General features: G+C 41.3%; 1 protein-coding gene across 1 annotated transcript in view; it reads left to right on the forward strand.

Moving 5' to 3' along the window:
• The window catches only part of LRRC47 (leucine rich repeat containing 47), a 218,038-nt gene that overhangs the window by 64,489 nt on the left and 141,527 nt on the right, over nt 1-12,022 (forward strand). The gene's annotated exons all lie outside the window — the stretch shown is intronic.

Raw genomic sequence — 12,022 nt, forward strand, 5'->3', positions numbered from 1 at the left:
AAGAAGTCCTCAGCTAACCGCAGTGATCTCCAGAACCACTGGCTCATCTTATTACTCCTGTTCCCCGCCAAAGTCCTGGGGAAGACCATCGACCTCCAACCCACTGAACACCCGGAGAAGAACAACTTACTGGACCCCTTCACAATCATGTTTCAGAGCCAACCACAGCACTGCGACTGCTCTGATTGCTGCAACAGACGACATTCTCACCCTTCTTTACAGAGGAGAATCAACCGCCCTGATCCTACTTGACCTCTCCGCAGCTTTCAACACCGTCTTCCACCGCACTCATTGAACGACCACACCAGGTAAACATCACAGACAACGCACTCAGTTGGGTGGCATCTTTTCTCACGGGCTGCACTCAGAAAATATGACTACTTCCCTTTACATCACAAGCATAGTACAACATATGCGGCGTTCCCCACGGCTCATCCCCCAGTCCCTCACTCTTCAAGATCTATATATCGCCACTCACAGACATCGTCAGATCGTATGACATTGGCATCATCTCCTACACCGACGATACCCAGCTCATCCTATCACTCTCCGCAAACCACACCACAACCAAGACTAACTTCCCCAACTGCCTGAAAAGCGTCTCAACCTGGGTGCGGGAAAACTGCCTAAATCTCAACTCAGACAAGACTGAAGTCCTCATCTTCGGCAAACAGACCGCCCTCTGGAACGATTCCTGGTGGCTGTCAGAACTCGGACCCGGCCCCATGCCCAAAGACCATGCCCGCAGCCTCGGCATTCTCCTCAACCGCGAATTATCCATGAAACGACAAGTCAACAATGTCTCCTCAGCCTGCTTCTCATGCTCCGCAAGATCTTAAAGTGGCTACTCCATCAACACCAGGAAAACAGTAACATAGCCCCTCCTCACCAGCCGGCTAGACTGTGGCAAAGCACTAAATGCAAGCACCACCGCCAACCTTATGCAAAGACTCCGATCAATCCAAAACACTGCGGCTAGACTGATTCACAACCTGCCAAAAAGATCCCACATCATCAAACACCTTAAGGAATTCCACTGGCTTCCAGTTCAGAAGAGATGCCTCTTCAACTCCTGACCCATGCCTTCAAAGCCCTCCATGACCAATGACCAACCTACCTTAACCACCACCTCTACTTCCACCATCTGCCCAGAAACCTCTGCTCCGCACACCTCTCAGAAACCTCCACATATGTTGCATCCGCACCAGAGGAAGATCTTTCACCCATCTCGCCGTCAAAGCTTGGAACACCCTCACCACACCTCTGCATGGCACCATCACTCACTGTCTTCAAAAAGGGACTCAATTCCCGGCTTTTTAAATGAGACTGGCAGCAAGCACCTGGATACCCTTGCAGTCGGCAAGTAGTGCTATACAAATACCTCTTGATTGGTTAATTGACTGACTGGCAGAAAGCTTGTCTCCCACTCCCTGAGCTAGTGGTCAACAAATCAAGAATGTCAGTCTTTGCGATTTGCTCTGTGCTGTCGCTTGGGTTGCCGTAAAAGCTACATTAATAGTTCTGCTTTTCATTGAAATGAATATATCAATTGAAGGACTGGGCCCAGTGAAATGAATGACTGTTGAACCTTTCAAATACATAAATCAGCAATTCCTGAATCTGTAACGATAACACAAATATTTTCATGTTCGACATGAATTAATGATTTAAAAAAAGATACGTTATGAACATATGTTTGTCATGTTTTTAACTATTTATAATTACTGTACAAGCTCAGTACCACTTACAGTGTATCCTAAAATATACTTGGAATTGTAAATCATTTTTGGCACAATTTTATGCATAGTTTCATGGTTGCCGCTTTCATGCATACACTGATATCTTAACCCCTTCCGTGCGGCCGCGATTTCCCCCGTGTGCGGCCGCCGGACGAACACGGGCGGGCCGTGACGAACCCCAGCCGTCATCAGCACACGAGCACCGTAGTGCATGACGGCTGGGGTTCGTCACCAGCATGGAAGGGGTTAAACTACATCTCTACAGTTTGTTATATGTCATGTGCCATGCTCCTTTATCATTTGGTGTTGCTGTTACTTTTAGTTAAGGTCCTTTTATTTTCAGTCTGAAGCTATATTGCCTGCAGTTGTTTGTGCACTGAACTGCTAACAGGAGGTCCTGCCACTACTGTGCCCAATGACTACATCATGCTACCACTAAAGAGGATAACACTACTGTCCATTCCCATTTGTACCTCCTGGATGTGAACACATTTATTAGCCATGCTTTTGAATATGGGAACTGGTTATCTTTAATGTGGAGGAACCAAATTAAGAATTTTAAAGTGTTCCACCTACCTTTCACTGGTGGCTATTGGGTTGATTAATGGCAGCGTAAAGGATAACTTGGAGATCCCTTTAAGTCAAGCTCTAGCACTTAATCAGAAAATGAGGAAAATCTGTACGACTCACTTGGTCTTCAGTGGATGCAAGTTGAGCATAGCCCCATATCTCATACATTCCATTTGAGTATGGCCCAATGGAGGTGTTTACACATTGGTTTAACCTTAATTTAATGGGAAAACAAGCCGCTAGCTAAGAGATGGTTGATTACCTCGTCTACTTACCCTTCCGACTGCTTTGTAAAATTACTATCTTCTGTGAGTGCATGTAGGCACCGTGCTTAAGCTGGTATGGCCGAGCACAGATTCCACTGAAGCGCTACTGTAGCATCACTTTGCTGATCATACCAGTTGTCCCCAGAAGTGCATCCATCACTGCTCCGCAATCCTTGGGCAGGTGTAGGACACAGGAAGTGAGTGCAGGAAGGGGCTAAAAATGGACCTTGAAGTTCAGCAATGCCTCGTAACCCAGAGGGCCTAGCTGGGGATGCAAATGTCTGTACAATCATATTGATCCCTGCAGGATTCATCTAACAATTTTGTGGTTGTACAGTCAATGCTTAGTTGCATCACACTGTGTTTACATTTGCAACCCTCATACACTTCTCCCAACCTCACCCGCAGATGTCTAGCCACACCCAACAAACTCCTAAACTGTGCTTTCCGCACAGGTTGACAGGAGTACCTTGCAGCCATATCAGGGGTGTGAAGATCAATGTAATTATTCAGTTCAATACAATAAATTCAATAGTAAAATTAACTATTTGTAATATAAAATGAAGGTAGTTCTTCAACTGCAAAGAGTTTGCAGCGATTGCTGGAGAAGGAAGTATCAAAAGGTGAAACTAGGACTGAAAGTTACTTTGTGCTTGTTTATAACTTTGCATTGACGGCTTTCTGTCTTTAGTCTTGAGACACCATTAAACTCCTTAATGATCCCGTAGCTCTGGTCTTGTAATGTTAGTACTGGAAATGACGGCAGGTGATTATATACATCTGTGCGCATCCAATGTGTGACTACTTCAATCCGCTCAGCTTGCTGTGATAATCAAGCAAACAACAAAATTGTGAAATTTCTCGTTATTTCTCTTGGTGACATAATATTAAACATGGTTGAGCGTAATAGCATTTACTAGATCTCATCATAAGACCTCCAAATATGGAATTTTTAGTAAAACCTTCCTTATTAACTTTGTATGAAGAGTAACTGTAGGAGGTCAGCCAAGAAGATGGAGAAAACAAAGAGCAATAGTGACCGAAAGAAGAGGGGTGAATGTAAGCGACAAAGAAAAAGTTCGTGAAAAGAGAGTGGGGTTGAGTTATCTGTCTTTGGAGGTTGGAGGAAATAACGAGGCTCTAGGTCTTTTGTTTTAGAATGATAAAAAAAAGATTTATATGAAAGAGATCTGGGTTTCATAAAGACGACAATTGCTTCGAAATTTTGCTCCAGCAACTGGATTGAGAAGTATCTTGGTGAAATGTAAAGAATGAATAGCAGCCACAGAAAAACTCCCTTACAGCAATTAGCTTGTTTCCAAACAGTTTGCCCATATTATCCTCTCAGTGAGAACAATGAGCCAGGCCTAAATGGGCTCAGAAAGGTTCAGCTCACCCTTTAGTATGGCGTTTGGTTGACTAAAGCTGCAACTTTCTCAGAACGAGTCATAGATTTGGTTTCATGCAGAAAGGGGGTCAAGTGAGCACTATCCTATGTATGGTGTCAATATTCTGACGTATTAGTCACAAAAGTAACATATCACAGATAATAATAGCATCACACATATCTTAAACAAATTATTTTTTTGAGACAGGATATTAAAGCCAAAGTCCTTTTGTATCTGTTATTCCATTTATTCAAAAGCATCAAAGGAAACAGCCAACACGTGTTTCGTCGGTACACAGACCGTACCACGACTTTCTCAAGGCTGTGAACAAAAAGGATAATACATGAATCAATCTATGACAGAAGCCATAAGAAACATTCAATCATGTCACGAATGCTATCTACATTAAAATCTCAAAGAACAAATTGGATTGGATATAAAGTTATCAGAGGCTGTGAAGTAAAGCAAAAGATTGTGGGAGGAGAACAAAGCAAAGCAAACCCATATGCAGAGTGATCTCGAGCGAAAGACAGTGTCGAAGTGACGGAAATTCCAAGGGTGTGATGAATAGGATAAGGAGAAACTTAACAGAATAAAGATATTGAAGTTGAAAAAAATAAGGGAGATTAGAAAGAGACAACCATGATAGTTGTGATGTAAAGACCTAATCCGTTAGTTGAAGTGATCCAGTAATCATAAACCAAAGTAAAGCTACACGAGGTTGAAAGATAAATAGAATCTAACCTAAATGGATGAGTGGAATGGTGTAACAGGAACATTGATGATAATATAAGGTATAACTTGTCCCGAACCTGGAAAAATATAATTGAAAGACAACGGTGAATCAGATAAAACAAACAATGGTCAAGGTAGCTAATTGTCGAACTAGGGTGGCACCAAAAACTGGAAATGAGACAGCAAAAAATAACAAATTAAGAGTGGCGATAGTTGACTAGCCAAGTGGCAATATGACCAATAATTATATATGGGTAAACAATCAGCAGGGAGTAAGGCATGATACTAGGATCTGGTGCTAATTGGGATCCAGTGATAGCAGAAGGACTAGGTAGAATAAAAACATGAATAAAGCTCACCAGAGTAAAACAAATGTTTGTGTGAACAAAGCGAAAAATATTGTTGAAGAAAATATTTCAAATACGCCGTGGGATGACAGTAAAAGGCCAGCTGATGTCCACCAGAAAGGAAAAGTGTAGTTGCCACTGTAAGGTGAACAGTGAAACACTAAAGAAACAAAAAATATGAGAAAAAACGTAGTTAAAAGTACCAATGGTGTCAGGTAAGGGAACTCGATAAATAGAAGCCAGTTGAAACCTGAAATCTAAATATAGATACTGGAAATAATCTCGCTCCTAAAATATAGGTAGCCAGATAATGTTACGAAATATCATACAATTAGTAGGCATGCAACAAGTGAGCGAAGAAAGAATGGGAGAGATATGACAAACGGGTGTTAAAACGCATAGGTCCTACTAGTGAATAATCATCATACATATTTGGTCACTAAGTCAAAAAACTTCACCGGTGGTCATTTTATCACCTTGGCTGCTGTGACTTTTCCCCTCCTGTGCTAAAATTCCTTGAATTCTATGGTTTCATGACGAGCTCAGCTCGTCATAAGCACAGCTCAACTGTGCCTCATGACGAGCTGAGCTCGTCATGAGAATCGAAAGGGTTAATTCAGTGGAATCCCCAAAATTAGAGGTGAATATAATGAGGATATCAAACTAGTCTTCCATGTAATTACATGTTGCGTAAAAATATATTGGGAAGAGGCAGTATGTATGCAGAAAAACATATTGAGTATAGGCAGTATAACGAGCAATGAAGGGATAATGCAAAAGGGCACATGAGAAGTAGTCTGTCACAAGGTATATACAAAGAGATATCCTAGAGGTTAACAATGGAATCTGATGTATATGTCCCAAGAATACTCACCCCGTCTGAATAGCGAAGTCGTCAGAGGGACAAGTGAGCTAAGCCTGGCAAGGTTAATACTCTATTTAAAAGGGAGAAAAAGATATAAACATGCCTAAGAAAAAGTTCTAGGAACAGTGAATATGGAGCATAATATAGCACAGGTACAAGGTCTCTAAAAGTAAATTAACAAGCGCATACCCGAAGTGCGAGTAAGTGGCCAGTCAGGTGCAATAATGAGCCAAAATTGGTGGTCGGAGCTGGGGGGAATCACTTCAAACATATACGTAAAACATCCTGAAAACTGGAAAAGTAAAACAAACCTGTATAAACGAGGGCAAAAATCAGATTGTTAAAAAAGCAATAGAGGAATCGCATGGAATAATAGCGCGTGAAGTGCGTGAAGCTTACCCAAGAGTTGAATCCTGTGTCCTCATGATAACGTGACCAAGATTGCTGGTAATCAAACGCCAGCTTGAGTAGTGAAAGCTTGGATCGACGCAAAATCACGTGAAGCAAAAATGAGGTCACGTGATAAGCAAAAAAATAGAGAATGGACCACGCGAAAGAGTATCAAAGATATGGGAATAAAAACATTTTTGGCAACCATAATGATACACAGACCGCCATCTTAAAAGTATGAGGATGGCTGAGAAATGCAATCCCATGATGTTGGAGTGCAGTCTTGTGTCGAGACAAGAATACAGTTTGTGTAAGAATTGAAAAGTATATAAATTACAATAGTTGGAGCAATCGTGAATAGTTCAAATAGAATAACACACTGCCCAACGAATATTAGGAATAAATAGAGAGGAATGTTCTAGGTCAAAATCACTAGAACCATAGGCTGAAAAAACGCCCGAAAAGGAATACACACTCACAGAGAGTGCTGGTTAAGAATAGTCGGTTGATAAGTAGATAATCGCACATGCACAATCTGCATGTATTGTCCATTCTATGCCAAAAAGTGAACATTAAAAACAAGAAGCGATGGGTGTATAAATAAATACTATAAAGTGAGAAACAGTTTCTGAACTAACAATTAATAAGGAATGTATGTGTCAATTAAATCACCATATTAATGATAATAACGATAGATATAAGAGAGAGATAGCAGTGAGAATTGAAAGACATGCACACAGAAATTCAAAATATTTTCATAAGTAAAAAATTTCAATAGAGATTGTCGACATGAATATCATCTTATATGTTGTAAATAATTACCCCCAACTTTGCATCATTGGTAACTCACCATGTCCGAAAAGGAGAGAGAGGGATGGATGAACTGGATATCTAAGATATGGTCATTATTGTATCTCACAGGAGAAGTGGTTACAAAAAGGATTTTACATAAACAATAGATGCTAAGTTGGTGTACAAAAAGAGCAACCAATCACGATTCATTGACTGTACACTTAATTGTACTAATAATCAGTTGCTTGTAGGGCACATCAACAATAAGATAAGATGAACAGTTAGTATGTAGACATTTATGGCATATACATAGGGTAATAAACAAGCTAATATTGTAAGAATAAGTGCATTTCCCTATCTGTATTTAATCCCTGCTCAACGGATCTTAATCCAATAAGCCACTGAGCTTCAAGTTTTCTTAGTGTTAGAGTTTTGGCGCCACCACGGAGATCATTTCTCAGAATAGCAATGCCATGAAATTTAATGTTAATCATTTCAGATAACTTGTGTTCAGCATTATAATGGACCGCTAATGGATAGTTAGGGTTGTTATTCCGAATGGCCCTCACATGCTCTTGAATACGCTCCTTTAGCGGTCTAATAATACTGCCTATGTAGATGCTGTTGTACTGGCACACTATGCAATAGACTACACATTTTGTATTGCAGTTGATAAAATCCTGTACACGGTGGTTCTTCCTAGTATTGTAACAAAAGGTGGTGGTCTTATTCAAGGCAAACTGGCAAACATTGCACATCGTACATCTGAAAAAGCCTTTCAGTTTTGGGGGTAGCCAGGTCTCAATTGTATCGCTACAGGGGCTTCTGGTAGAAGAACTAAGTATGTTCCTTAATGTCCGGCCCCTCCTGTATGTGATTTGAGGTTTGTTCTTAATAAATGGGTCCAAATCACGGTCAAGTTGGAGAAGATGCCAATGTCTATGAAAGATGCGATATAACTCATTACTATGTGTGTGATATTGTGTAATAAGAGCTATACATCTATTCTTAGTCATCCCTTTTCCTCTTGTTAGCTTTTCAGAGGTCAGTACGATTACATCTCTTGATTCTGGTAGATGCTTTTCTCAATATTTCGGATTTGTAGCCCCTTCTCTCGAATCGAGTAGTGAGATGGGTCAACTCGTTGGAGAAGTCTGTTTCTATGCTGCAATTTCTTCTTATCCGGGTCATTTCACCGAAGGGAATGGCCGGGATTTGTGTCTCAGGGTGGGCACTTGTGGCGTGCAAGACCGAATTGCAAGCTGTTGTTTTGCGAAAATAGTCTAGTTTTTAGTACCCCATTTTTAACAAATAGTGTGACATCCAAAAAATCAATGTTCTGTTTGTCAGAGTTGTAAGTGAAAGACAGGTTATAGTCATTTGTGTTGAGATGTTGTACGAACTCAGTTAGTGATACATTGTCGCCATTCCAAATGAGTAGCACATCATTGATAAAACGTCCCCAGTATATGATGTTATTAGTCAAACTATGGGGCATTCTCTCCAGATATGATATAACTCGTAGTAACCCATATACAGGTTAGCAAAGGATGGTGAAAATGTCGCCCCCATTGCAACTCCTGAATGTTGTCTGTACCAGGTAGACCGATGTTGGAAGTGATTATTTTCAAGTGTGAGTCTGGTGAGTTCCAGTAGCATCCTAGAGTGGTCATAGACCGTGGCATCCCGTCTTGGACATGAAAAACGTCAATGCCTCCATCCCTCTTTCAAGTGGGTGCTTGTATATAAAGCATTGACATCAAGGGTCACCAGAGTATAATCATCTGACCAAGGAAATTGTTCAAGTTTATTGAGCAAATCCTTAGTGTCTTCTATAAAAGCAGGAAGTTGTCTTACTATAGGTTTGAGAAAGGTATCTATATACTCGTATATATGTTCGATAGGTCCAACTATCCCCGAGATGATGGGTCTCTCGGGGGGCTTAGTCATATTTTTGTGGATCTTTGGGAGTATGTATATATACGCCGCCCTAGGGGTGGGGTTGAACATATATTTATATTCCAAGTCGGATAGAAGTCCTGCATTGTGCCAGAATCTAAGAGTTTTGTCAATTAGGCTGTTGGTGGAGGATGTTGGATTGAACGACATTTTAGTATATGATTTTACATCGGATAATTGTCTCTTAATTTCCTCCAGGTATAGTTCATTGTCCATCAGGACAATTTTTCCTCCCTTATCCGCCTCCTTTATTGTTAGGTGAGAGTACTTGGTGAGTTGTGTGAGCACAGTTCTTTTTTCAATAGAGAGATTGTCTTTAGGTCTAAATGGCCTGGTCAAGAGTTTATCTTCCAGTTTGTAGAGGCCAGAAGTGACAGCTCTATAAAAACAGTCCACCATGTTCCCTGGTTAGAGGATGGGGGTAAATAGTGATTTGTTTTTTAACCCGCTATCTGTTTCAAGAGTTTTGGTTTCACACATACAGATGTGACACCCATAATAATGTGTATGTGTGGACTGTTGAATAAACATTTTTGTCATTTTCATATGATGGAGTAGTTATTGAAGGTTTTGTGCTTAAGGTTTTCTGATTACTGAAACTACGTAAGGAAGTAGTTTGACGTAACTGAATTAATGCAACTTTATCACCTACATTTCTTTCTACGGTTTAAGGTTTTCAGTAAAGAAAATTAGAACACTTGAATGTTGGGAACTCCGTTGACCAGTTATGTCAGAGGGGTGTCAGAGTGCCAATTGTAGCTGGTATCGATCATGTTCTCTAATATTCTAATGCTTCCGTTTCTCCCTGATTCATGTAGATCATTCATCCCTTCGCGATTGATTCATATAATAGCATTGTAACTCTCGCCTCAACATTTACCCGTATCATAACATGAGACGAGGGCCTATAAAACTGATGTAGAGTGCTCTCTCTTGTTAGGGTTATAGAGTAAACACAGAAAAAAGACAACAAATGCATTTTAAAGATTTACCCTTACCATTCACCTATTACACTCAAAATTACCCTTTATAACCCACGCTCTACTCCCGTAGTCACTTCCACATCTGGAGCCTTCCACATAACATTGAGGGCCTTTGCCATATATCTACAGCGTTCAATGAGGTTTCAAAATGTAATGTTCCATAGTGTCCTTGAATTCGTGTTTTGGTTTAAGAAATTATCATATCAAGAGGGAGAGAGAGGACTAGAAAGCTAGTCCGAATCCCCTGGAAGTTATATGTAGTATCAAAAGGGACTAGCCTGATGTGTCCGTTGAAGGACTCTTAACTGTATTTACAGCAGACACCTAGTAGGTGTATTCATGAAGCCCTCACCCACCAACCTAGTTGGTGGCATGCTTCATCATCGGGCCCACCCAGTGACATCTAACATGTCCCGGGTGTGCTTCGACGCCTGATTACAGCGGAGCAGGTATTTTACTGAGTGTGCAGTGAGGTGAGTGATAAAGTGAGAATTAAAACGGCTACTTGGTGGTCCCAGTACCCGAGGGTAAATGAAAGTTTAATAACTGGGCCTCCAAGGGCGGTTAAAAACAAGGCAGTTGGATGTGTGGTGGTTAAGTTAAGACCACCTACATCCAGTGTAGGTCGACATGTTTCAGCCAGTGCCTTTATTAATGCTGGCTTTCCTCCGGACCAAAGAGTGGTGATGAAAAATATTTTAAAGTGAATGTTGCACAGACTATGTGTTGCACGCACGAAGGTGCTCTAAGTGTGCGAGGGGGATTCCCTCACCATGCATACCTGAACACATAACATAAAGTGACAAAACAGGACATACAGGGTAGAGAGTCATTTAGCAATTGTTTAGTGGTCACAGAAAATAATTGCCGGAAGTAAGTGCTCCGTGGGTGGGGGACTATAGCACGGCAAAAGTGTAGCAGCAATGGTGTTGCTGCTAGTGGTTTATGCAGGATATCTGGCGTGGTGAGGCTAAGAAACGAGCATCACACACACTGTATGAAGTGATGAGGACGTAAGGGTAAGTAAGTATCTCACGCTAGCGTTTTAGCTTCGTTGCCTTCCTGGAGAGATGCAGTGGGAGGATTGACCCTGGGGAGGGAGAATAGGGGGGTTAAACAACCTGTGGGAGAGAAGAAGCGCTTACCCGGTAGTCGTGTCGGGTGAATCTCATACTCACGGTATTTCCAGTCAGAGCCTGCCGTGTACCTGAACTGCTGCCATCGACCTCCGGAACCCGGCTGAGGTTTGCGGTGATCTAAAATAGTGTCCCGTAAGTGCCGGCACCTGGAGAGGGGGGAATAGTAAACAGACTCCCTTGCCGGTAGCGAGTCTGGTGTGCGCATGCGCGAACTGGGTGTGCTATGGATTTGCTAGTGCATGCTCAGTGGCGGGATAATAATGCGCATCGCGTGTGGCATATGGGTAAATTCCTGGGAATTGGGACAAAGCCTATTGCGGCAAGGCGTGCCAGCAAGGTGTAACACATGGTGAGCCCGGAGTGTACACGGTATCTGGCAAAACAAGTACAAGTGTGGGAGCAAGGAGTGTCTGCATCAGGTGATTACGTATGGCATGACACCTTGGTTTAAGAAATGCCATCACAATACAAAGTGGACAGAATCATCTACTCCTCTACTTAACTGAACTATTGCCAAATAACGCAATACAAAGTACGGGTGATTGAAACCCTCCCATTTATCATTTGACAAAACAAATATTGGGTCACTGAAATTATCGTTCTAATTTTATAAACTGATAACTTTAAAATATGTTGCTACTTTATACCTAATTGCTGGAAATGTTTGTTTCTGATCTCTCAAGCTACTGTTTGTGGCAAAGATTTTTTTCGGTCTTGGTTTGTAATTAATATCATGTGTTGTCACGGACAGGCTCATCATGTTTTCACAATTTGTAGGAAAATAAAAGCAAACCACAAGATCTATTAGAAGCGTCTGAGTTAACTTGATTTGATATAATAAAACTGTTT

Source organism: Lissotriton vulgaris, chromosome 5 (genome assembly GCF_964263255.1).
Source record: "Lissotriton vulgaris chromosome 5, aLisVul1.2, whole genome shotgun sequence".
NCBI classification, from domain to species: domain Eukaryota; kingdom Metazoa; phylum Chordata; class Amphibia; order Caudata; family Salamandridae; genus Lissotriton; species Lissotriton vulgaris.